General features: G+C 43.0%; 2 pseudogenes; both read left to right on the top strand.

The window, feature by feature from the left end:
* The first annotated feature begins 6631 nt into the window (after positions 1–6631).
* On the top strand, positions 6632–6750 carry LOC120588540 (uncharacterized; annotated as a pseudogene).
* Positions 6751–26549: 19799 nt separating this feature from the next.
* Positions 26550–26668, top strand: LOC120588711 (uncharacterized; annotated as a pseudogene).
* Positions 26669–27567: the final 899 nt, after the last annotated feature.

Here is a 27567-nt window from a genome sequence, read left to right as displayed (position 1 = left end):
ATAACAATCTGGGGTTTTAAAGTTAAAGTTTAATGGCATACCACCATTTATGCCTATTGTCCAATAGCTCATGAAAATGTCTAGTTGCTGACATTTTGAATCTCTTGCGGGGGTGGGGTTGTTTTCTCTTCCACTGAAGCTTATTATCCAACGTGCTAAACAGTCAGGTCCATCACATGTTTAAAAACATCAAGGAAAAAGCAGAAAATTTTTATGCTGTATTTTGATTTTGCAAATGCAAGACCATATGTTTACAAAATAGTCTCTGATCCAAATTTTACTCTGCAGTAGATACTAAATAGAAACTCTAGTGGAATTTTTCCAAATTCTTCACATCAAGGAAAAGACTTCCAGTGTTATCTTTTAATGAAAGAAAACAATGTGAGCATATTTTAATAGTTTTATATTTTATTTTTAATACTTCCTGGGTGACACAAAGGATTTCCTTTTTTTCCTGGTATTTAGAAAATTTTAGTCTGATTACCAGAGAAAAAGATGCAACATTGCAAAAAATTCCAACATTTAACAAATGTATGATTAAAAAAATAAAAGTAATTTTAATCCAACTTTTACTGGTAACCATTGTCACACATTCTTTTAGACTATCCTTGAAAATACCAACATACTAAGACACATACAATTATATTTCACATATAATTTGGTGTACATTCTTTTAGACCTTTTTCTTAATATTATACATTTATTTTATAATAGTTGAAGATTATATTATGTATATATTTTTGCAACTTGCATTTTTTATTTAAATGTCTTGGACATCTCTCCACGTCAGAACATACAGATCTTTTTTAACAGCTGGATAATACTTCATAGTTTGTACCATAATATGATCAATAATCAGGTCCTGTACTGAGTGACACTGGGCTATTTCCAGGGTTTTGCTCATCCGAACAATGCTGCAGTGAACATGGAGGTCATGTCTTTTTTGACACCCTGTGGGCTATCGTATAAGACAAAAGTCTTTATACCTTCTCTTTTGAGTTTTCCACTCTCTTGCCATTATCCTGACTCCCTTAATCATCCACTTGGTGGCTCTGGCACATGTTACCTGGCCTTCTGAGTCTCATACTATTACCTGTCTAATGAGAATAAGAATTCTTTCTAGCTTCTTCCTTCAGGGCTGCCGTGAGGACCAACAAGAGTACTCTGCGTTCCCTGTATAACTGGCAATACATAAATATAAAATGTTTTCAGTTCCAACAGAGTTTTTGGATTCCTTCCAAGAACAAGTGGTGACCCATTTAAAATGTATTTGTTGGTATAAATATGTACAGCTTGTCCTTTGTCTTCAAAATGACACCACTGAGAGTAAAGAGCTCACTCAAGCTGCCAACGTCAGCATGGGTTCAGGTGCAGGTTGCTTCCTGGGTGCTGGTGGCTGAGAGGCAGAGGAAACGAAAGAGCCACTAGCTAAGGGGCTACATATGGAAATGGTATCAATTATTCAGGATTTTAGATGAAAACAAACATTTTCTGGTTTTCTGAGCTCCTGTCATGCTCATCTAATCAACACTCAATTATTGAGGGTCTACCATGAGCCAGAGAGACTCCAGCAATGAACACAGTTTCTGTCTTCAGGGAGCACACAGTCCATTACATAACACAGACTACAGCCGTGACCTTCACGGCCTTTGGGATATAGAAGAGCTGGCTTCAGATTCCTAAATCCATGCCTCACAGAAGGCCCAAGCCCTCCGGACTGTGTGCAATCTGCCAGCCGAGGGTTGACAGCCTCTGTGTCCTCTCTGCGTGACTCCAGCTTCCGCGAGGAGTACCTCTGTCTGTGTGGCATGGACCAGGGATAAATGTTATCTCTTTCCTCTTGTTCCACAAGCCTCTCTCCTCCCAAAACATTCGTGAGTTTAAAAACTTCACTAAACACATTTGAAGGGTGTGGTAGGAAAAAAAGAAGCTTTTACATCACAGAAAGATAAAGAACTTCAAATAATAATAACTAACACTTAAATGGTGCTTACTCTGTGCCAGGCTCTGATCTAAGCACTTTATTTTGTCAACCTACACAAACCTCCCAATAATCCTATGAGGTAGACAGGTTATTGTCCCATTTTAAAGATGAGAAATCTAAACGTAGCAGTCATTGTGGGGTCCTCTCCATATCCCTTTGGCCATTACCATTTCAGTGCATGCCAGCCCAAGTTCCATCTGCCACCATTGCTGTGCTGAGTGCTTTCTCTGGCCACATTTGTCAGGCCACACATGCAGGGGAATTACTAAAAGCAGCCTGCAATGAATGACTGCTGGGAGTTGGTATATAATTCCCCTGACTCCCTCTCCGCTTGAGTATGGTAACCCAGAGGCATGTGTACCACCTGTGTCCCCAGATCCCCCTAAGTGGCTTACACTTTAGCTGACCACAACAGTAACTTGCTTAGTGACATACATGTGTTGGCCTCCTTCCCTTCCCTGTCTTATTTTCCCACTCCTCTATGCAAATTTTCTGGAATCATCTCCAAATAAACTACTTGTACTCTCAACTGGTTATTTCAGAGTCTGCCCCTGGGAAAAGCTGAACAAAGTTGCTGAATCATGAACTAAGGTGCTGAATTGTGTACCCAAGGTCACACAACCACTCGGATTCAAACCCACGGTATCTCGCTTGGAGTCTGTGATCTTTCCCACTACATCACACAGCCTCTCAATTCCAAACTGGATGCAGAGGCACACTCATTTAAAAGCATTCCTGACCAAGATAGCAGAGTAGGAGACCCCAGCCTTCATTCCCCCTAATCAACAATTAGACAGCTATCTACAAATAAAAAATAGCTTTGGGAGAGCTCAGGAGTCCTCATAAGAAACTTTAGCAATGCAGTGGAAGAAAACACCAGAGAATAACTGCACGAAAAGGAAGAACAACTTCATCTTGTTTGAATCAGCCCATCCCCTAGGTTGAGAGCTTCAAGAATAAACTTTCCAAGGTGAAAGAGTTCCCCTCATTGGGAAAGGGAGTGTGGGGTGATCAACCAGCTTTCCCAGCTTTTCAAGACACTGTGCAAGGACCTCACTCAGAGGCACAAAGCTGCGAGGCGTAGAGATGACAGATGAGAGCAGGGACTGCAAGTATAAGCTATACATTGGGAGTGACTGTGGTTCCCAGTGGCCTGCTCTGCAGAGGGCCCCAGCATAGCCACTATGGATGCCCTGCAGATCTCACCACTGAGGCCTTCCCACCAAAGGTTTTTGAATTTGCAAATGCCAGCCCCCTAGTTTCTCTCCACTTCCTCCCCTCCCCTTCACTGGAGCCCAGGGTGCACACTGGCAATCATCCCTGGCCGTTGTGGCTAAGAATGTGCATGACACCAGCCTAGATCCCTGCAGGTAAACTCATTGCTGTGTGCACACTTGGAGCTAGTCCCTCCTACTGTGTACACCTCAGGCCTGACTTCCATCACTGGCCTCCAATACCATGCACGTACTCGTGGTGAGACCCTGCAGCCACAGAGTGCACACTGACAGCCAGGGCCCCCACAGCTGCAGTTATGCCCACAGTTGGCTCCCACCCTTGCTGTAAGCCCTGGCCCCACCACTATGTGTATGCCTGCAGTCAGCCCTACCACTACACAGGTACCTGCAGCTGGCCCCCACAGCAGAGTGTGTGGCACACAAGTTTGCCACCACCACTGCCAGCCCTGGTCGCTAGCCACTGGACCTGGAGGCACTGTTGAGGACCCCAACAGCCCTTGCATTCACTGCAGAGGCTGTGAATGTGCTCTCCAAGGACCACACAGTTGTCAGTGTTATAGACCAAGACCTCAATCTAGGACAGAGGGATTTGTATGGGAATACTTAGCCCTTTACCAGAAGGGGAGTTGGGTGAATGCTCCTTGAATCAGTATGGTGCTTTTGCCTGTAACAATATATCTGACCAACGGTAGGCTAAATTATAAAAATGCTAAATTATCTCACATTTCGAGAAATCTAGAGGTGGATGTTCCAGGGCTGTTTGATTGTTGAACAAGATCATCGAGAAGCAGAGACTCTTTCCATCTTTATTCTGCCATCGTTGGAGTGTTAGGCCGTTTCTCTTCAAGGTTACAAAATGGCTACTTAAGTGCAAAGTATCACATTTTTATATTACATCAGCCTAAGCAGAAAGGGAGGGAGGTTGATTGTGGGAAAGGGACTTTCTCTTTGGACCTCTTTCTTATCAAGGAGGAAAGGTTTCCCAGAAGTCCTCATAGATCTTTTCATCTCATGTCTGGTCAGGTGCCCACAACTAAATCAATCAGTGGTAAAGAGGAAGGAGATTGTCAAGACTCGCTTAGATTATAGTGATCATATCCTGGGGCTTTAAGTATTGTCACTTGAACAAAACCGGAGTTCTGTTAGTAAGGAAGAGGTGGGAGTGACTCTTCTTCCATAACCAAGGAAACCAATAGTGTCTCCCATAGCCTAGGGGACATTACTGACAGTCTATCCCAGTTAGAAGTACAGGAACGCATTACCTCCCAGGCTTCTCCATGGCTCTGAGCCAAGTACTCCGCTAAAGACAAACTCACCAACATATTCCCACAATCCACTTGTCACCTTCTTTCTACTAATTGGGGGTTTCTCACTTATACGTTGTGTTACCTCGGGCAAGTTACTTAGCCTCTCTGAACCTTGATATTTTCATTATATTATCGAATTTTAGAGATGAAGCGATATAACAAATTTGAAAGTACCTAGTCTTGTATCTGGCCCATATGATATGTGACATAAGTGTTGGTTAAATAGTAATGACAACGTGGGTTTGTATATGCTGATGACCAGGTTCCAGATGCCCATGAGTAAATGTTATAGGGGGTTCTGTAGAGTCTGCATAGTGAGCTGACAACCAGTCAACAGATTTTTACCGTGCAAGTTCTCTTTCTTGTGTGTGTTCCCTTTGCCCATGTTGACAGTTAAAATTGCTGGGCCTGTTAAGAAGAATATGCACGTACTGGCGATTTTGAGAAGTTTGGTAAAGGAAATAAAATTGTGGTTACATTCATTTAAAACAAGTCATCAGGGCAGGAAAGCAACAGCAGGACAGAGAGAGGGTAGTGAACAGGGAGGGGCTTTCTAACCACCTGGGTGGATATAGGTCACCGACCCTTTCTCAGTGATAATTTGGGACCTCGACTTGAAGCTGGTATGCACCCATCTCACCATCAGGGGACATGTTTCTGAGGGGGCTTATAGTTGCTCCTTGCCTTACCCAGGTGAGCCCTGTCATGAGGCCAGCTGCGAGCCTAGGGCCAAATGGCTCTTACCTTCTTTCTTATCTCTACCTCAGGGCTCACTGGGAAGGCGATTGGGTGGCTAAACCCAACTTTGGGGAGGAAAAGGGGAAGAAGTCAGGAAAATGTCTGCTATATTTACTGTTGATGAAAGTGATATTTTAATTCTTATATACGTACCCCCATGCTCTGCCCCCTCCAAAAACAATAACCTCAAGACAACATAAATATACATAAACTAAGCCTCCATTCTGAGTCTTTGCGTCCAAGTAACTTATAAAGGCTGTTGGCTCCTTTCCTCAGTGCCTTCTCTTGTGAGGTAAGCAGACACATAGTTGAATCGACTATGTAGGGTCTTGCTACCCAAAGTGGTTCCGGACTAGGAGCATCAGCATCCCCTGGGAGTGCTTTAGGGATGCAGAAGCTCAGGTCCCTCCCTACTTACTTAATCTGAAGCTGCAATTTGACAGGATTCCCAGGTAATAATAGGCACCTTCAAGTTTGAGAAATTTCGATCTCCAATACCGCATTGCCTATTTACCTTATCATTGATAACAGTAGACCACTGTGGGACTTTGCAGTTGAGAATGTGGCTCCACTAGTAAGCCACATTTCTCTAATGTTCTCTCATTAGGCCCTTCCTTTACGCAACAGTCATCACAATCCTATTGTTCATAAAGAACTACCAATATTATTTGAGTATTTACTCTACCAATTATGTACATGTGCATAGATGGTGTATTACATACTTCAGATCATTCACTATAAGCTACTTTGGAATCTGCTGTTTTTACTTAGCAACAAGGCAGAACTGCCCATCTCATTATGCATCCTTTTATTACATCAGTTTTAATTTCTGCATGGTAGTTTCTTTGTATGGATGTACTCTGATTTAATCAGTTCTCAGCTGCTGCACATCAGGGTTGTTTGCAAGTTTATTAAAGTAATATTACAATGAGGGGATAGGGTGGGAAATAGATGAAAAAGGTGAAAAAAATAACAAGTGCAAACTTCCCGTTATAATATAAATAAGCCATGGAGATATAGTGTACAGCACAGGGAATATAGTCAACGGTATAGTAACTACACGGTGACAGAGGATTACTAGACTTAGTGTGGTGATCACATCGTAAGGTATATAAATGTAGAATCACTATGTGGTATACCTGAAACTAATATAATATTGTATGACAACTATACTTTAATAAAAACATTTAAATAATATGATGAATATCACTAGCAATAAGTCTTTCCTACCAGCTCAGAGACAGACCTATGTATATATAGGAACATAATATATGACAAAGTGGAGGTTTGTTAGGTAGGTAATATTGGGAAAACTGGGGAAAAAAAATATTAGAACCTTTTCTATGACTACGCTAAAAAATGAACTCCTCTACGGCCATGCCAACCTGAACACGCCCCATCCCGTCTGATCTCGGAAGCTAAGCAGGGTCAGGCCTGATTAGTACTTGGATAGAAGTCCACCTAGGAAGACCAGGTGCTGTAGGCATAAAAAATAATTAATTAATTAATTAATTACCTTTTTTAGAAAAAGAGTGAACTCCAGATGATGTGACGACCTAAATGTGATATATAAAATCACACAATAAGATAAAATGCAGGAGAATAGCTTGTGATCTGTGACCGTAGATGGACTTTGTGTGTAATACTAAAAAAAAAAAAATAAGCCATGAGGAAAAAATTAATATATTTGATTATATCAATTTTAAGGATTTCTGTCCGATAAACAATACTATGAACAAGGCATAGACTGGGAGAAGATACCAGCGATGCCTAAAACTCACTAGTGATCGATCTCTAGATTCTAGACTATACCAGAAACTCCTGCAAATGAAGATAAAAATCAACAGCAGCATTAGAAAAACAGATGAGAGATAGAAACCAACAATTAACAAAAAAAGAAACCCCCAAACGCTAAAAAGCATATGCAGAAATGTTCCAATTCATGAGTACAACTATTAACTAGAAGCATTAGAAGGCAGTTAATGTCAAGTGCTGGGAGAGATGTAGGGATAAGAACCCTGATCTATTGCTGGTGGGAGTATGGACTAGTGCAGCTTTACTGGAGAGTCAGTCATCTGGCAAGATCAAGCAAATTTAATGTGCACACACCGGATGGCCCAGCAATTTCACTCCTGAATAGATACCACAAGGAATTTCTTAACCATGCCCATAGAAGGACAAGTATGAGTTTTCATCACAGCTCTGTATGTGATCCCGAGAAGTTAGGGATAACTTGGGTGGGTATCACTCAAGAGTGTAAAAGCAAAATTTGTTAGCCTGCGGAGTTCATAAAGAATTTAGAAGAAACAGATATTGTTATGCATAGCTACTGGCTGGATCCTAAAAACATGGTGGTGGTTGAAGAAGCAAGAAATAGAATAAGTTATGTACCCATATTGGTTAAGCGAATGAAAACATATATGCATACAAAAGATGCATTTTGCAAGAGCCCATGCAAACAAAAGGATACACTTTGAACACAGCAGCACGGTTGCTTATGTCAAAGGAAGGGGAATTAAAGAAAGGAGAGGGATTAAAAGGACAAACAAAACCAGAGAGGAGCACAGAGGTGTATGAATTACTCAGCCCTTTCTCTGCACTGAGGGGAAAATCCATATTCATATTCATAATTATTTTATAGAATGAATTCCTGGAATTTAGATAATTTCACCTCATTCTTAAGTTATGAGTGAGATGGAAAGCACCAGTGTTCTCCAGGGGCTGGAGAAGGCTGTTGAGCAGAGGATCCTCACTTATAACTTTTGAGCCTGGAACTTGGGGCTATTTCCTTTCTTCCCCAGAGCGGTGGAGGCTCAGGAGCTTGGTCCTCATTTCGGCCTCCTTTTCCTTGGCTGGGCCAAGAGATAAAGGGACCAACTCAGCAGCTGCTCTGAGATGTGGTTCCTGATAAACACCAGGAGAATCAGATCATGTGTGTGCAGATTATCTCATAACAGCACCAGATTAGCCTCACACGTTAGCATCACAGGATCTTAAACTCAGAGTTGAATGGGGTCTTGGGGTTTGACTTCCCTCCCACCAGTGGCTGGAGCCCCTAGATAACCTTCCGCCACTGCTTCACCAGAGGCAAAAGCCCAGTAATGTGTGTGGAAATTCCTGCTCTCCTCCACCCTCCAGCCCTGTGTCCCCTAGTCCTCCTGCCCTCTCTCTCTCACATGCCTGTGAGTCTAGAACCCTCACCATCTCAGTGGATTCTTTCTGGCATAGGTCAGCCTCCCTTTTCTCTGTCACCAAAACTGGCCACTGTGTAGACAGCCTGCTTGGGCTCTTAATGTCCCCAGGACCATACCTAGCTGAAGAATCCGACTGTTGCTCATGTACACTGTCTGGAGATAGTTTCCACCTGGGCCTGTCAGCATGATGACCTCACCACCTACAGAGCTCCAGGTCAAGGAATAGCACACTGCTGCTGTGGCCAAATGCAGCCCTAGCCAAGAGCTAAGGATGATGTTATACTCCAAAGATAGTATAAAAATAAAAATAATATGCAATAGAGACGATACCTCTCCCACAAAACCTAAAGTATTTCCTATCCGGCCCTTTACAGAAAGTTTGCTGATTGCTGTTCTAGATCTTTCAGACCAGCAGCAACACTGGCGTCCCTTGGAAGCCTCTTAGAAATGCAGGGTGTCTGACATACCAGAGCTTCTGAATCAGAGCATGCATTTTGACAAGCGCCTCTAGTGATTATGAGTGCCTCTGCTAGGCTTACGTGTTTCCCGGGTTTGGTTGTTATGGTGCAGGCTCTGGATCTGGGCTCCGTGGGCTCAAAACCTCATGCTACCACTTCTTTGCTGAGTAACTGGGGAAATCATCTTTATTTAAATCTTGTTCCTTAGCTTTCACCTGAGAGGGTTTTAGTCAGGCTTGAAGTAGTGGAACCACCCCAGAGTGTTAGATTTTATTTCTACTATTGTTTCTTATGTCAGCCCATTGGTTCTCTCTGCCTCAAAACTAAAGAAACATACTTTGCATAGATTACCCAGAACTTTTGCACTGATGGACTTGGGTGTTTCCTCAGAATCCCAGCTATGCAAATACTCTGAGTCAGCAGGTAAGAAGGGCAAGGACAAGCCTGTATGCAGCCCCACCTTGTTGAGCTGTTTTTCTTCTACACAGGAGAAGGAAATGATTGCTTTCTGATTGAGGACAAATTGGTTTGTGTGGGCCAGAGTTATAGGCTCGTGTTCCCCTGACAATCGGTGCCTGGATCAAGCTAAAACAAGGTTAAAATAAAAGAAACAGAACCCTACCCTTCACCCAGAAGCTGCCACAAGCAGGCTGCCTTGCACATGACTTTGCCTCTTGCTGGCCTTCCTTAGGGCATAAAATGGTTGCATTGCTTTCTGATTTGCATTTAGTATCTGCTTTTCTTGCACAGGGTTCAAGTTGAAACTGCCTGGCTGGGTTCCAGGTGAGGGCTGGTGGGAGCAGAAGGTAGAGCGGAAGGTGGACAGCTATTTAAATGACGAGGGGCTTGGAGAAGCCATATGCTTCCATGATAGGGCACTGTTTCCATTTAGATTTGCCAAACGAAGAGCTAGGACAAAGGGAGGGTTCTGTGCTGGGGAGGCCTTGTGAGGGACAAGTGTGTTATTTTGTACAAGAGCATGAGCTTTGCTTCCTGTTTGACTTTTTGAGGGCTGCTTGTTGGGGTTAATGAAGTCCATCCAAATATTTTCAAGGATACAGTCTCTAGAAAAGGCATTTGTCCCCAAGCACTGTTTACTTTAATAATACATACACAATTCACAGCAAGTTACCTCAGCACAAAGCAATCCCCTATTGTGCTTTGTGGACTTCTAGCACAAAATTAGGCAGATAGCCAATTAGTTTTAAGACCATTTGCAAATTGGAAGGAGACGTGGCCTGGTGGAGATATCACTATAGATTTCTAACTTGGGCTCTTTCGTTAACTAGCGGTACAACGTTACATAACCCCTTTACCTCTCTATGGGTTCTGGTTCCCTCATGTGTAAAATTAAAATAGCAGGTATCACTGGTGGTGCATTGAGCTCTAAGACTCCCATTGGCTGGGGCTGGCACAGCAGGTGGGAGCGACAGTAATGAAGGGGTCACGTGATGTGTGTGTGTGTTGGGGGGGTCAGCCTCCTCTACTCCCTTCAGTCAGAAGAGCTTCCCTATTTCTGTTTTACATATCAGGCATTGGGAGTAAGTTGAAGAAAAAGTCTTCCAGGCTAAATAAAAGCTGGAAAACTACTCCTTTAGATGATCACTAAAGTTAGGTGATCGTACATATTTTATCATCCCATCGGGACATTTTGAGATTGGAAAGGAGATGCTATTAATAATTACAGTGGGACAACAGACTTATGTGGGAGCATCCCAGACACAAAACGATGTATGGTCACCCAACCATGGAGTCCTATGCCAACTCAGAGGGCCTTGCTTCTCTCTCCTATAATTCCATGGCTCAACTGCTCTTCTTTCTCAGCACCAGATAGAGTTCTGGTTGCAGCCCCAGGGACAGAGACAATTATGGACAGCCTCTGGGAAGAAAGTCATTAGGTGATAGCCTCGGGAACAGCAGCCATCAGGGACAGTTCCAGGGACAGAAGCCATCAGGAGACAGCACCATGCTTATTTACTGGAGTGTGTAGCTGGGAGAAATGCACAAGGCTACCTACAAGTGACAGATGACACGGGTTCAGCCTGGTTCTTGTTCAGAATCATGTGAGTATCACAAGTTTCATGGTGAAAACATCAGTGAATCAACCAGCAATTACCCAGTAATGCCCACAAAGAACTCAGCCTAGGAGACAAGTTCTAGTGGTGAAAGATTAAGCAAACAGCCCAAATCACGGGTCCTCAGAGTAGAGGAAACAGTCAATGGAGGAGAAGGTCACAAGGCTGAAAGGAGGTTTCAGAAGGCAGCCTGTCAGATGGAGTATTGTGCCAAACTGGGAGAACCCCAGCAGGATTTCTGCAGAGCAAAAAAACAAATGCAGAGAACTGGGAATCTCTTCTTGTCTTCCCAACAGATATATAGCACATGCCCTGTAAAGACCCCCATCTCCCCTGGGCTTAGCTGTGACCTGGTCAAGGCAGATCACCCACTTGCTTCATTAAGTTCCCAATCCTCCGCCCACCCATCCCATGTTTGCTGCTATGATGTCCTGCCTAGTGTTTCTGCTCTGGCAATGTCTCTTGCATTGAAATGACCCTTCCTTCCCTTCTGCTCCAAGTCTCACTGATGGTGGAGTTTATAGTAGAGTGACACAGTAAGGAGAAAGCTGGTGATGTAATGAGTTATAATGAATTATATAGAAGGCATTTATTTACTTTTTGATTATTGTTTTCTGGTTGCCTTTTAGCTGGCAAATAATGAGAACTTTTAAGCTAAGAATAGAACATGGTTTTGCATTCTAATCTGTACTTCCCTACTTGTTCGGTGTGTGACATTGGGCAAGTACTGTAATCTATCTGGATTTTGGTTTTCTTACCTGTCAAAAGAGGATATACTACCGCTGACCCTGTCTTCCTCACAGGACCAATGAGTTATCCCCAAAGTGTCCCCATTACTCTGCTATTTCATGTCCCCTCTCCATCCCATGCCCGGGTGGGATCACATTTCCATGGAAACTTTGGCTTCATTCAAACTCTGCCCCGCTTACCTCTCACTCTTGAGGTGGTTCTCTTCCTCTGCTTCTAGTCATGAAACCCTTCTCGCTTCATGCACATGCTAATAAATCAGGCTACACTGGTTTTGGGGAAACAGAAGACTTCACATCACAGCCCTGCAAACAATTAAAAGTTAAATATTGGACTTTCTGCGAATCACTTTGGCCATTTCTGGCAACCGGTAACTGCCTTCTATTGTAATTCATGCCCCACGCTCTGCCCTCTTCTTGGTTTTCAGCAGCATAGAAAAATTTTCCAGGAACCATTTTGCAGAGCAATTCAACTCTTCTGGCATCTATCTCCAAATTCGACTCTGGCTTCCCTTGCCATCTCCAAAGCGTCATTAATATGCTTGGCTAAACAATGCACGACATTCTCTGTATGGTTTCCTATAAGGAAACGTTTCTCTTCTTTTATTTAAGGATGACACGGAGCCCAACTTAGGAATCGAGGGATCCATGGGCTGGGAAGACCCCATGCGTTGAGCCCAGGGAGAGACTGCTGGCCAATGGCAAACACATCCTTCAGAGCTGCTGGAAGACTGAGGGGAGTGCAGTGTAAGGAGGGGAAATGCGGGCCCTAGAGAACCAAGAGGCCCCTGCCCTGTGCCCTCCATGAAGTGAGCATCTCAGAGGAGAAACCCAAGCTTAAGAAGCCACATCACCAGTGGCACTGTGGCTCTTGCCTCTTCTTCTTCTTTGATAACTTTCCTGATCCCAACAGAGTTACAGTTGGGAGGGAGAAGAGTTGGCCCCTCACTCTTCCTTCTAGCACCACAAACAAAAACCAAACCCTTCTGAAGTCCAGCCACGTGCCCTCCTCTCAAGAGAAAAGAGAGGAGCTCTTGGTGTGCGATGGACAGGGACACATTTGATTTTTCACTGGTGTCCCATTGACGAATTATATCACGGAAAACAAGATGTGTCTGAAAGCTCTTTGAAAACTGCAAAACGGGTTACAAAGGATAAAAGGATTTAATTAATGATCATTATCGCTCAGGTGGGATTGAGCCTGGCTTGACGCTAGACTGCAGTTAGAGCCCAGGGAGCTCCTGGTATTCTATCGGGTATGAAGGGAAGAAATGGAGCCAGTTATTGTGACTTCACTGCAACGAATCAAGACAAGAATACCCAGGGCAGTGAGGTACGGTATGTTGGTGCTACATCTAGAGATCTTATATAAATGCTAACAAGGCAAGAATGGGATTTCGGCTGGCCGAGGCGGCAGAGAACAGAAGCTACAGCTCTCGTTTCTTCAGACAGCAGCATGGTCTCACTTTAATTTGCAGATATTTTAAGCTTTGGATGCTGATATGTGGAGGGCAGAAGGGAAGCAGGTGCCTCCTCTTGGATATAATAGATTAAAGCTGAAAGCCACATGGATTACTCCAATCTCAGAAATACCGTTGTCTGTTTTGTGCTCTCCTATGTTTCGATCACTTCTCACATTCCTACAGTATTTGCTGGGAGAGATTTTATTTCAGGAATGGCACAGGACTTCTCAAACAAATGTACTATATTCAGAGATCAGTACTTGTAAGAATGGGCTTCAGAGCCAGACAGGTTTGAGTCCCTAGCTGTGTTATTTTGAGTAAATATTTTAGCTTCTTCAAGCCTCAGTTTCCTCATCTGTAAAATGGGCCTAATGAGAGTGCTCAGGTTATCTTTAGGGATTAATTGAAAAAAACATATGTAAATGTTCATCTTAAGGCTTGCCATATAGAAAGTGTTCCACGAGTGGTAGCTGTTACTATTATCATTATTATTTCTTGGTTACTTATTCATACGGTCATGCTAAGAGTGAATTTGAACCAGGATTGACTTAGCAGGGAATGTCGGCTATGAACGCTGCACCATCATATGCTTTACTTTCTTCACCTAGAAAACAAAGCATCCTTTGAAAAAAGAATTACTTTCATTTCCCATGAGAAGTAATTTCTACAACCCACGAGTAAATGCAGTCTAATGACTAGAATGTGACAGTAGCTATCAAGAGGCAAATGTTCCATAAACAGTACTGCCTCCTAAAATTACTCCATCTCAGTGCTCTGTTTGAGTCTCCTCTTGCCCACTCGGTCTTTGCTGATGCTTCGCATCCTCCTGCCTACTCCATCTTTCCCCTATCTCATCATTTTGGGATCCTTACACCTGATTAATTCCTGAAGAGTCTAGGGTTGTCCCGGTGTTTAACATAAAGCTCAGAGGCCTAGATTCCACTGACTGTTTATTCCAGTGGCCTGGGGATTAGGGTATGAGGGTCTTGATCCAACAAAAGGCAGTTTGCCAGTAGGCAAACCAGTAGCCTATGCCTCATACATTTTCACGGAAACATCATTTAATCTCAGAACATCTGCAACAGTCTGTGACATAGTTTCCCCAGGGTTTTACTCTAAGCTGACAAAAGATACCGAACTTCCCCCGCTCCCTGGATTCTGTGACATATCTGGGTATTATTGAACAAACATCAGTTAAGTTCCCGTCTTGGAACAGTGTCAGCATGAATAGGAAATATGCCAGTGCTCTTATCATCACTGACAGACTCTGTACCTCACCAGCTGATAGTGTCAGTAACACAGCTCCCTGTCGTGGGGGCTCTTCTCCTACTTTGAAAGCATTGTTCTCAGGCAGGCAAAGTAATTAAGGTGTTTTGGGAGTTTGTGTTTACTTTTTCAAAGTAAGCAAGAATTCCATGATGAATTACAGACACACAAGAAACGTCAATGAATTCAATACTTTTTGAAACACACCCCGGGTTTGTTTTTCCAGAGCTTAAACTTCCTTTCTGCCCCCTTAATAATGGAAACTCCACCTCTAAAAGAGTGTCAGATTTAATACCTTCATTTTACAAAGTGACTAAGGACCAGAGGTTGTGAATTATTTCACTGGGGCCACACAGACAATTAGTAGCAAAGCAGAGCCTGGACCCCTGAATTTAGGACTTAAGGTCAGAAATTTTCCTACCATTTTTCACTTACTAATGCCATTCATTTCATTACTTGCTCTGAAAGTGGATCTTCTCTGTCTTCTAAAACAAACTGCATATAGCATGAGACATCTTTTGCTTGACTCTTAAAGTTTAAAATATTTTCTAGATTAGTTAACTTTTTAAAAAATGGTGGTTTTTCTCAAACATCTACATTTTTGGAATCTCTTAAAATGTGGACTATCTGACAACGGGCAGTTTGTGTGCTTGCCAGGCAATGCTCAGCTAGATCTGGATGGCAGTTGTCTGCTTCTGATGCAACCTGTGTTCTTGCCCCAGTCCCCACCACTCCCTGTTGTTTCAGATCCAACCTCCTTTACCCATTTACCTACCTGGCTGTTGTATGCATTTAAACATGACTCTGAGTTGAAAACATGACAAACAACTTTATGGATATTATTACTCCAACTTAGATATCAGCTAGAACCTCCCTGCTCCTTAAGAGCTGCCTAAAATTGCCTTGAATCTCCACTTCCACAGCTCAAGAAATCTAACTTTCCCAGTAATTGTGTGAATGCCGATAGAATAATATTCTCATGGTCCGCTTCGCCTCTAGCGCCTATGGTTTTGACTCATGACAACTTAAAAGGAACTAAATTTTTCCTTGGTCTCCTCCCCTTACCCCAGGCAGTTTGGAATTATGAGTGGACTATAATGATAGGGTTTTTTGTGGGCACAAGAAGGGGCGTTATGGAGTAAAGATTTTAATAGCACCCCTCACAGCAGATATAACTTAAAAATTCATCCTCCATGAGGATTTTTCTCTGGCCTCTCTTCCACAAAGAGTTCTGTCATTCTGTCTCCTCTCCCACCCCTCAATGTCCCCAACCCGTTTCTAATTTCCTTCTCTCAATAGCAGAGCAATTCAGCCCTCTCCCAAACATGCTGTTGCAAACCCACTGAGGTGCTCATACAGCAGAGGTGTCTTCTCTGTTGACACTGAGATTCTCAGAGAGAAGTCAGGATTCTAGACAGCAAACGTCTTACACTTCCAAGACCTTCCACAACTAAGCAGTGGTTTCTGAGGAGATAAGTTCTTAGGCTCTTATTCCTAATATGCATCAGCCTGATTCCGAGTTTAAACATGTATGAATCATTCAGTCCTAAATATCAAAATCCTGGGTTCATCTGTTTACATGGCTGCTTTCTTTACTGAACTTATAGCCTCTTGAAGTCAGACACGGTGTCTTATTTGTCTTTAGATTTTCACTACCGACACAATGGGGAGGGTAGATGGAAGGGCCAGAGAGTATGGAACACAGAGAAGATATTCAATAAACAATATATAGAGAAAAAAAGGAGGAAAGGAAGCTTGGTCACTTGATACGGTTGTAGCTGTTGTTCACTGCACAAGGGGGCACCAACAGAGTGGCACGAATGTTGCCGAAAGCCAGGCCATGCTCTGCTCACCGAGCCGGAACCCTTGTGCCTGGCCGCAACCTCTTCCACTTGCCTGTCTTGCCTCCATTTGCTGCCCTGCTCCAGAAAAAGCATTTTTTCTAAAACTGACGAGAATGCTATATGGGTTGGAGGCTGAACAGAAAAACATTTTGTCTAGGAAATGTGTTTTTTCATACCTCAATTTGTTTTAAACCCTAAGAAAATTCCCATAACTGTTAAGATTTGCCACAGTGGACTCTGATGTTGAGGCCAGTACTCCCCACCTCCCCACATCCCACTCTCTAAGAAGTAGGAGCTACCCCAGCAATGAGAACCTCCAAATCTGAAGAAGCATTCTGCCTGAAAATAAGTTAAACTCCCTGCTCCCCCCAGGGTGCATCTGTGGATCCTCGACCTATGAGTATCCGCCTCAAGAAAACAGCTCCACCCTTCACGGGTCCAGGTCTTCCCGGGAGAAGCACGCTCAGCTAGCTGGCTGCAGCTCAACGTTACCCGCGAGGTCCCGGTGCTCAGCCTGTCATTTTCCATTACTCGATCTCCGTCTGGGGAAGAGCATCTGGAGAGGAAGTATTTACCGGCCCAAGGGGTGAATTTAGGTTGGATTTCAAGGCTGAGCTAAGCAATATTTCAGCTGAGCTCCGGGAAGGCAGGCGCAGCGGCCATGTGTGAAATGAGCGCGCAGCCGAACTGAGGAGAGGGGACGCGCGGGCTCCATTGCTGCGCAGCTGCGCACTCTGCTCCGCAGCCAGAAGCCGGCGGTGTGGCTCTGGCGCACTCATGCCCTTGGCTCCAAAATGCTGATTGACGCACAGGGAGATTAGTTTACACACAGGCAGCCAATCCGGCCAGGTTAGCCTCTCAAATCAGCGTAATCTCCCACTCTGGATGCCATGCAAAGACTTTGTTCAAGACTCCAATACTTTCCATTCTCAGCAAACTAGAGTCAAGGGCAGAGGCCTTCCAGAAAACATAATCACAGGTAGGGTGCTCAAAGCAATGCTTTTCTATAGAGGAGTTAAGAACTCAGGACCGGAGCTCTGATGGACCTGGTTTGAAAGGCTGACTTCACCATATGCTGGCTGGTTACTTAATCTCTCTGGGCCTCGGTCCCTCCTACTGTAAAATGGGAATTGTCTTCTACAATAGCTATCTGGAGGGCTCTTCAAAAATTAAGTGAGAAAAAGTATTCAAAGCACTTAGCCCGGTGCCCAGCAGGCTCAAAGTGGTCAATTGTTAATGGTAATGTATAATGATGACTATAAATCAATGACATATATCTATAATCTCTTTCTAAATTCCCAGCTGCTCAAAGTGTGGTCCATGGGCATCATCTGGAAGCTCATTAGAAACATGGGCATCATCTGGAAGCTCATTAGAAACATGGAATCTTGGGCCTTACTCCAGACCTTCTGTATCAGAATTTGCATTTTAACAAGACATCCAGGTATTTGTATGCACATTGGAATATGGGAAGCACTGCTCTAGAATATTGCAAGGCTTCAGCCCATTATAACCGGTAATCAGCTGGTGTCTTATGAGTCAGAGCATGTATTTCAAGGTGTGTTTAGGTACTCCAACTCTCTGCTTCGATGGCTGTAATATTTTCTCCAGGGCCACCCTTTAGCAGCAAAGCAACTGTCTAGAGCTTTATTTCCTCTGGATGCCCAGAAAAGAAAGTGCTGAGGAACAGAGAAATGATGAGAGGGGGCAAATGGAAGGAAGGAGAAGGAAGAGAAGCTAGAAGCACGGATGATCCATGATCTGGGTTCTCAGCCTCCCTGAAGCCTCCAGAGACTCCTTCCAGCACAATGAGATTAAAAGAAAACAGGGCGAGGCCCAGAGTCTGAGGCCCAGAGTCAACTTGATTTGTTTCTACACTGCATGGAAATTAAGCCATAGGGATCCTGGGACCTGAACCACTTTACAGGCTCCTCAGGATTCTATGAGCCTGGGCCAGAGCTAACCCCATTCATTCATTCATTCATTCATTCAACAAATATTCACCAAATGTCTACTACGTGACGGGCACTATGCTAGCTAGGTAAAACCCAGATCCCTGCTCCCCAGATCAAGCTCTTACTGTTCAATTAGGTCAACTGTTACTCTAGGTGAAGGTATATGTGCAATGGTAGTGAGGTCCCAGTTGTCACCTCCCTCCCCCACCTCCCCCGCATTATCCCAGCTGCTGGAAGTGTTGGTGGCTAAGAGTTCTCAGCTCAGTCTCTCTTTGGGTACCCTTGGACAATGTTACACCCCCAACCTAAGCAACCCCAACTAATGTCTGGTGGATGTGGAGGGCTCACTTGCCTCAATTTGGAAGGGCCAGAGTAACCAGCATGATTGACTGAGACCTGCACTGTAACTGCGTGACAGAACTGCATGTAACTCTCTGCCCAATCTTCCTTCTGTCATTCCTTGCAGGTATTGTTCCTGACTGAGTGCACTCCTCATCAAACATTTGCCAAGAAATCTCAGAGTGTCAGAATCTGTTCCCAGGAATAGACCTAAGACAATTATTTTCTAAGTATCGTCTATGCCTAAGAACTTCTGGCCATGGCTCAAACTGATATATTTGCATTTTTGGAAAAACATTTTTTTGAAGCCTTTTCAAGAGCTCCTAGAGACAAGGTTCTCAGATGAGTTTACTTATCTTTTTTAAGTGTAAAAACAATTTTAAGTTACAATAAATATATGAATACAATCCATTTTAAAAGAGGTGAGCAATGTAAAAAGGTACACAGTGAAAACTGAAAAATACTTTCTATATGGATCCTTCTCCTATCCAGCTCTTTTCCTCAGAACTAACCACTGCTTGGGTGAATCCTTTAGACAGACCTTTTGCTATGCATTTGTGCACATGTAAAAGTATACAAACATACTTCATTTTAACATGAGATCAAATTGGTTAAGGCATTTACTTATTAAAGTCCCGAAGCTCAAAGATCTTTTTATCACTAAATATAGAGCCACCTAATGCTCTTTAATGGCTGCATAATATTCCAGAGCAGTGTATTCCATTTAGCCGTTCCCTGGGGTTGAGACTTTCCGTGCTCGCCTATATCAAGTTCCTTTCTCCTCTGAGGGGATTATATGTGAGAGGATTATAGTTGCTGCTCCATTGCAGTTACTCAGAGCCATATTACTAGCTCTGGCCAGTAGATTGAGAGTGGAAAAGCCTTGTGTCACTTCTGGGCAGAAGTATTTAATTGCTGGTGTGAGACCGTTCAGCAGTCTATCCCTTGTGACAGTGGGGAAGGTCACAAGGAGATGGTAGAGCCACACGATCAAGACAGCCTGGACTGCTGAATCTCGATATTAAAGAAGTTGTCCTAGAGTTTGCCTGGATACAGAGCAAACCTTGTAGTGAGTGAGAACTCACCCTTTGCTGTGTTAAGCCATTGATTTTTTTAAATCACAACATAACCAAGTACATTCTGACTAATGCACTCCCCTATTGGGCATTTAGGTTGCTCCTAGTTTTTTACTATTAAATAAAATGCTGCAGTAAACATCTTTCCTATACATCTCTAAGTTCATGATAAGTATTTCTATAGAAGAGATACTCAGAAGAGGAACTGATGATGTCTTAGTCTGTTTGAGCTGCTATAACAAAAATACCATAAATTGATTGGCCTATAATAGCAAACATTTATTTCTCACAGTTCTAGAAGCTCAAAATCCAAGGTCATGGTGCAGGAAGTGGTAAGGACCCACTTCCTCATTGAAAGCTGTCTTTTTTTATAACTTCACATGGTGGGAGGGGCGAGCTAGTTCTCTGGAGTCTCTTTTATAAGTGCACTAATCTCATTCATTAGGATTTTGCCTTCCTGACCTAATCATTTCCCAAAGGCCCCACCTGCTAATATTGTTACCTTGGGAGTTAAATTTCAATATATGAAATTTGTTGACACATCAGACCATAGCAGATAGCCAAATGGTATTCATATTTAATTTTGAGAGAAACATAAAATTGTTTTCCATGATCTTTACCAACTTACATATCCATCAACAGCATCTCTTCTAACAGTGGATATTGTCTTTTTATTTGTATATGTGTGTGTTAATTTGATAGAGAGAAGTGGCATCTTGTTGTTGTTTTTTCATTCTTGGTTCTCTGTTTACTGGAGGTTAAACAATTTTTCATATTCTCATTGGCCATTTGTATTTCTTCGGGATCTCATCTATCCATATTTTTCCATTTACTTTCAAAGTTATAAACCTTTTTTAAAGATCTCTAAACTAAAATGTCCTCAAGAAAGTTTTTGTAATTGAATTCTTTGTAATCAAAGGTATCTCCCCTTCTTGACTTCTCAAAGATGTCCCAGTATGCACCTGTTCTTTCACGAATATTTATTCATTCTTTCTTTATGAATATTTATTGAATAGTTGCTACGTGCTAAGCACTGGGAATGCACTGGTGAGCAAAACAGACAGAGTTCCTGTCCTCCTGAAGTTTTAGTTCTGTCAAAGAAAAGTGACATGAACAAGTCCATTTTCTTTGTCTCTGGCTTTATTAACAGGCAGTAAAGCAGTGGAGGGACCCTGTGACATACATGGGGTGGAAGCAATAGAGAGAGGGTATAAAAATGAGGCATCGATTCTTCCCCTGACATTTAGCAGCAGTAATAAACATTTTCTGAGCCTCAGAGTAGGCTCTTAGAGTCATGGAATAATAGTTTGTCGGAACTCTCATTTTACAGATGAAGAAACTGAGACACAGAAACAAAATGACTTGCCTAAGATCTCCTGATTCCTAATCTAAAGGTCTTCCCACTCTCTCGAATTGCCTGCCTTATCAGCCTTTGCAGCTGTACAGAGTTCTCATTAGCCCTTTCAGGTGCAGAGTGAGGGAAAGGTGAGTGCCTGTCCTAGGAAATATAAAAAATATACTCCCTGCTTCGAAGGACTTATAATCTAGCTATTGCAAATTTATTTCTAAAATACTATTTGAATCATTTGGCTAAAAGCTTACTTCCCATGAGACTAAAGAAAAAAACAGTTTATGCTAGACCTTGTTAGAGCTTCTCTAAATGCTTGAAATTGTCACTAGGTTTTCAAAAGGAAGTTGAAGTTCTCTGGACAGGAAGTTGTCACTGAATTTTAAAAATTAGGATATGTTTCCTAGTATTGACTACTCATCCTGACATTTCACTTGCTTTCATGGGAGGAGAAAATTCCAATATCCATCAGGGAACTGTGTCCTGTATGAATTAGTGAGCCTTTCCCTGCAGAACCATGTAAACAGCTCTGGGAATATTAGAGGAACAGTTTAGCAAAGCCCATTAACTATATTCCTTAAGCCTAGTTTTCTCAAAAGTAAAATGGGGATAATAATATGACCTCATGAAATTGTTGGGAGGATTAAATATAAAGCATGTAAATAGTTATGTTTGTCTCAGAGTAACTGATTAATAAATGTTAGCCGTTACTGTCATTCTACTCCTTACTTATCAACCAATAACCTGGGCATCTGAGCAGCCATATCTGAGAAAGCAGAACCATAAACCACAGCCATCTGCCTTTGTTTTGAATATTTCAAAAATCAATGAACCCTGAAGAATAAATGGGGCATCAGTCCTTGCATATGAGTCATGGACCATGGTTCATTGTGTTTCACACCAGATACAGAGCACACACCTCAGGTATGACAATCAACTGAGATTTGAACTATTCAGAGCTTTAGTACCCATCCCACCACACTTTTCTGCCTGCCCCCAGTCTTCTTGCTTTTCACTTATTTTAAACCCTGAGTTCTCCGTCTTTTATTTAGGCTGGCTTACCTATTCTACTCTGAAAGAAAAGCACATTCACAAAACCAACCTTTTTCTTAAGTCCTTGTATATAAAGATATAAAAATCCCCCTTTTCTTTCGGGCTGTCAGAAAGGGATGAATGGACAGCTTGCTGAACAGAGAGTCAGGTTTTATTACTAGTTGTCTCACTGACTCATGCTGACCTTCAGTTCTTTGAGTCTCACTTCTCTCCTCTGGAAACAGGGCAGGAAAGGTTGGCAAAGGATACCTGTTTCTGGTCAGCCTCATAAGGCTGTTGGGAGAATGAATGAGATTATGTCTAGAAAGCCATTCAAGTTCCTCAGAGAAAGGTGATCTCTAAATACAGGGCATGATTATGTGTCAGTCACAGGGAGAGGGAGAGCAAGGTTGTCCAGGGGCTCCAGAGCGCATCTCTCAGGCACTCTCCCCTGTCACTGTAATTGCTGAGACACTTTAATAATGGAAGCAGAGCACTCACTGTTTAGAAGGTGCAAGTCACAGGTGTGGGTTCTGTTTGAGGACATGTGCAAACTTTAATAACAGCTTGGGGGCAAAGACCAAAGCAGAAGGCAGAAATCCTTCCCTTGGCTTGAAGTACTTTCTCCCGCAACCCCCGCTCCTAGGTGGGAATCCTGAGCAGGTTCGCTGGCAGGCAGTCAGTGAACTCTCCTAGAATTGAATGGAAGTAAAGATTAACGAAATTATCTTCCTCAGAAGATCAGTGGCCATGCTTTTGTCTGTGCTGAATACTTACTGACATTTGCAGCAATTATGAGTTAAGGGGTGAAGGGGTGACCCCTAATGTATTGGCAAGTGTGAGGGGTGGCAGAGTGTGAACCCGCTTGGTCTATGCTTCTTTGCCATCACTTCCAGGTGAGAGCATGTAAGGGGCGGGGCCTATCAAGTGGGCCCAGTGGTCCGGCATTTCTGGGAGATAGAGTTGTGAAGAGCTGAAAGTGGGTGAGGGTGAAGCAGCATCAGAACAACCTGTTTCACAGAAGGAAGGACACTGGCAGTGTCATGAAGGAGTTTCTTGGAAGAGGAGCCTAATGCCCATGGTCAGAGAAAGAGTGAGAAGAACAGGATTGCTGGGATGGAGAACTCTGGAAGGTACATGCATTGCCTGCTCTGCAGCCTCTTCGGCCTTTATTTCCCCCAAACTGGAGCCATCTGACCTCCACCTGCAGACCTAGCTCCACGCTGGGACTTCCACATCCAATACTTGTATCTCCAGAGTGAAATAAAATTGGATTGATATTCCAACTCTTGGATATCTACATTCTCTAAGCCTCAGTATCTTCATCCATCAAATGGAGGTAATAATATCTACCCTCCAGTTGTGGGGAGGATGATAGCTGTCACAGAAAGATTCCCACAAATGAGGATCGGCGGCAGTGGTAGGAGCACAGTAGCAAGATATTTGGAGATCTCGAGTTCACTGTGTCATTTGAGATGTCTGAGTACACGCCTTGGTGACCTGCTTGGTACCCCAGATAGCAGTACCATTTCGTATTGCTACTCCTTGCAGGCATCTTTATGGAGCTCCCGTTTCTGTGTTACTGAGCAAAACCTGTCTATCATTCATCCTCTCAATATAGACAAAAGCTTACATTGCAGTGGGAGGAGACAGACAACAAATAAAAATAAACACGTAAAATATATAGTATGTTAGATGGTGATAAGTTCTTTAAGGGGATGGGGAGAATAAAAAAATGTCAGAGTAGGGTTGCAAATTTAGAGAAAGTGGCCTGGAAAGGCCTTACTGAGAAGGGAGCATTTGTATAAAGACTCTGACCTGGGAGTAACTTCTCTGACACTACCTGCCAAATTCTAGGACTGCTGTCTGAAATGCACATCTGAACACGCCTTTCACTCTGCCCAAGACAGACATGGTGTCAGCAGTGTCATGCAGATGCCAATGAAAGGAGACCGGGAACCACACCAGAAAGGACCCACGTCTTTGACTGGCCTTTGGTAGGAGGAGGGATGGAAGGGAAGATGTGCCCTGGTTCAAAGGCCTAAAGGGACCTGCAGTCTAAAAGTGGAGTGCTAGCAAGGACCTCTTAGAAGCTAGGTTCAGTGCTTTAGATCCTTGCTTCTCAGAGTGTGGTCAGACCAGTGTTATCAGTATCACAGCTTGTTAGAAATACTGAATTTCAGGTCCCGGCCCAAACCTATAGAAACAGACTCAGCATTTTAACAAGAACCCTAGGCGTTTCGTCTGCACACAAAAGTTCATCAAACAGAGCATGGGATGTGTGTCTACCTCATTTGTATAGTTTTTAAGCTGAGGTTCCCTTGCTGCACTTGAGGGGAGTGGTGCAGTTGATGGTATCATAGTAGAATACAGGACGGGAGGAAAAACCACTAAAGAAGGACAGGGTAGCTCCACAATCTTCAGATTAGGAAGTTTCTTCTATAGTTGCTCTGCATTTCTTTCCCTGGATTCTTTCTTGTGGACAAGATGATTGTCTGAGCTTTCATTGCCACATCCACATTTCAGTGAGATGATAGAACAAGGTGAGAGGAGGGCAGTTTCCACTCTTTTTAAGGTCACAAATTTGGCTCAAATCCTATTGGTAATGGTCTAGTCCCATGGCCACTCATAACTGCAAAGGAGGCTGGGAAATGCAATCCCAATTTCTATTACTTCTAAACCACAGAAGAAAGGGTAAATGGATTGTGTGGTGATAATAAGTCATCTCCGTCATACCAAGGAAAAGAATCACTGGGGTAAGCCATAAGCTAAAAGGCAGGCTAGAACAAAGACCAAAATATAGGCACTCGGGTAACTTAGATCAAAGTCCTATCAATTAAAACGCTGTGAACTTAAACCAGAAAATAGTTCCTATGCCAACTCTGAGTACCTAAGAAGTCCTTCAGCCAAACTACACTGAGGCAGTACTCACTGGTAAAGTTATGTGAGGTGATGGCTAGCGATTGCTCTGCGTGATCCATGCCCATGACATAAGTTTTTAAAACTCGCCTCTGCTCTCATCTCTTGAGCTTCTACAAGGCTAAAATGGGGTTTTCTCTAACTCTCCCTACCTAACTCTCCTGAGAGATTGAAGGTGAAAAGTTATAATTCCTAGTATGCCTCAGGGCACTTTTTTCTCCTTCCCATACAGAATTTTACTTTAACTTTTAATTTAATTGACATGTCCGAGGATGTAATTGTCACAGTCTATTTCCTCTACTCCCTCCTCCAAGCCCCACTTTGTGCTCTACTTTTAGAGAATTTTGAAGAAGAGGACAGTGATTGGGTTGGGGGAGAAAATGGCATTCTTGCCCTTTTTCCCCGCCCTAGTTGAGAGAGCAAAAAAAAGAAAGACAAAGTCTAAATAAGCTGATACTCATAATGGGTTATTCTCATGGTTGTTTTTAAATTCTACTAGAATGATGGAGAAGTTTCTCTGCCACCCTAAGCTGAGTGTTACCGACTTTTATTTGCATGTAAGAAAACCTGAAGTAATTGTGAAAGAAAATAGGCAAATGAGAACGGGTTTGTTTACAACAACTGCAGGCTTGCCTCACATTTACTATTCTCCAAAAGGTCAGAATGTAGTTTTTATTTCCATATATGAGTGGTGATCTATGCTCAGTTCCTCCTTACATGGCAATCGGGCTGAAGGTACATTTGGGGAGCCTTCTTTAAAAAAGAGAATTCCAAAATATAATATTTTTGCAAACTTTACAAAAACATGTGAGCTTATGCATAAAGTGCTAGCCTGAGCCCCAGCCCCAACCCATACACAATGTCCCTCGGGGCCTTGAAAGGGTCCTAGGCAAACCAGAGACCTCGAAGCTTACCCCAGAGCTTATGTTTCATTTACTTCCTAGCAAATATACTTCTAATTATAATGACCTACTTAGGTGTTTACTTATTTATTGTTTTTCTCTGCCAGCTAGGTCTCAAACCACAGTACTGCATTCATCATGTGTATCTTACATTCCTAGCACATTGTTTGTTTATAAGATGCAGTCAACAACTATTTGTTCCATAAAATTGATTACTGGAAAGTAGGAAGAAAGGATGAATGAATATGGCAATGGGCTCATACAGTTATGCTCATACTACACGGTGAAAGCTGAGCAGGTTCGAGGTGGTTAACAACTACCCTTGGGCATTGCATTCCAAGGGGTCACAGGCCATCTTGGCTGTGGAACAGGCTCCTTCCCAGTCTCCCTCCCAGGGCCTCCCCTAACAGCTGGGATCCATTCCTTTATCAAGAGTGCAGCAATGGCCTCCAGTGCTCTGGAAATCCTTGGCCCAAGGCCTACAGCTGTGGGGGCATCAGCCAGGTCAGAGTTAGGTAACCTTTGAAAAGAACTTCCAAGCTTATTCTGGCCTATGATAATCAGTGACCTTTTCCTTAGAACAGACACCCTTAGAGCAGTCACTGGGAGAACGACTTTGGTATTGTGGAGATAAACCTACCTTCCCTCCGAGTTTAAAATGTCTCCTAGTCTACAGCCATGCTACCCTGAATGTGCTCAATTTCATCTGATCTTGGAAGCTAAACAGGGTCGGGCCTGGTTAGTACTTGGATGGGAGACTACCTAGGAATACCAGGTGCTGTAGGCGTTAAAAAAAATAGTAATAAAAATAAAATAAAATGTCTCCTGCCGTCCCTACCACAGAGGCTCCCAAGCAAGAACGATCGGCAAGAGCAGTAATCTCAGGATAAATTCATGATGAGAATGTAACCGCACACAGCTTTCATTTCTTTAAGATAGCTTTTTCTCCCATTCAAACAGGTTTTGCCTAGTATAATGGTGTTGTGACTCACTTGCTTTATCCACCATTATCCTTCCACCTTTGTATGCCTACTTTCTTAATCATTAAGCCTTAGGACATAAGGTTCTGGCCACTGTCAAATTTTTTAAGAATAAAGCCTGGGTCTAAGGATCATGAGGATAATAAGTTTTCTTTAAACTAAGGATGATCTTGGCTTCAGGTGTGTTTCAGCCCCAGGCCCATGGAGGCAGAACAGCCCAACCAACCACCAGACCAGCTGGGATGACATTGTGGATGATCCCAGAACTGGACACAATATGATCAATTACTTCAGCCTTGTCCAATCAGTAGCACCCACGATCCCTACTCCCTTAGTTTCCATGACTAAGGATTTTTTCCCTATATAATCTATCCCCTCAAGACACCCAAGGAGCCAGGTATTTGAGAGCGATAGCTTGCCTGTGTCTCCAGGACTTGCAACTCTCTAATAACTTTCTTTGATGCAAAACTTGTATGTATCTCATTGACTTAGGTGCTCAGGCAGACAGACTCCTTTGCTCCGGTATTCAGAATACAACACTCCCTTTTAAAAGTTCATAAACAGACCCCATCTAGAGAACAGGGTGATGTCTTTGTATGTATCACACCTCATTTGGTTCTTTGTGTGGGCTCCAAATATATTGTTGATATGCTAATATTACATTTTAGTTTCTTTGTCTCTACCTCTGGCATCTTTGCTTTTATGC

This window comes from Pteropus medius, unplaced genomic scaffold (genome assembly GCF_902729225.1).
Source record: "Pteropus medius unplaced genomic scaffold, Ma_sr-lr_union100, whole genome shotgun sequence".
Lineage (NCBI taxonomy): Eukaryota > Metazoa > Chordata > Mammalia > Chiroptera > Pteropodidae > Pteropus > Pteropus medius.
This window is presented reverse-complemented; position numbering and strand designations above follow the sequence as displayed.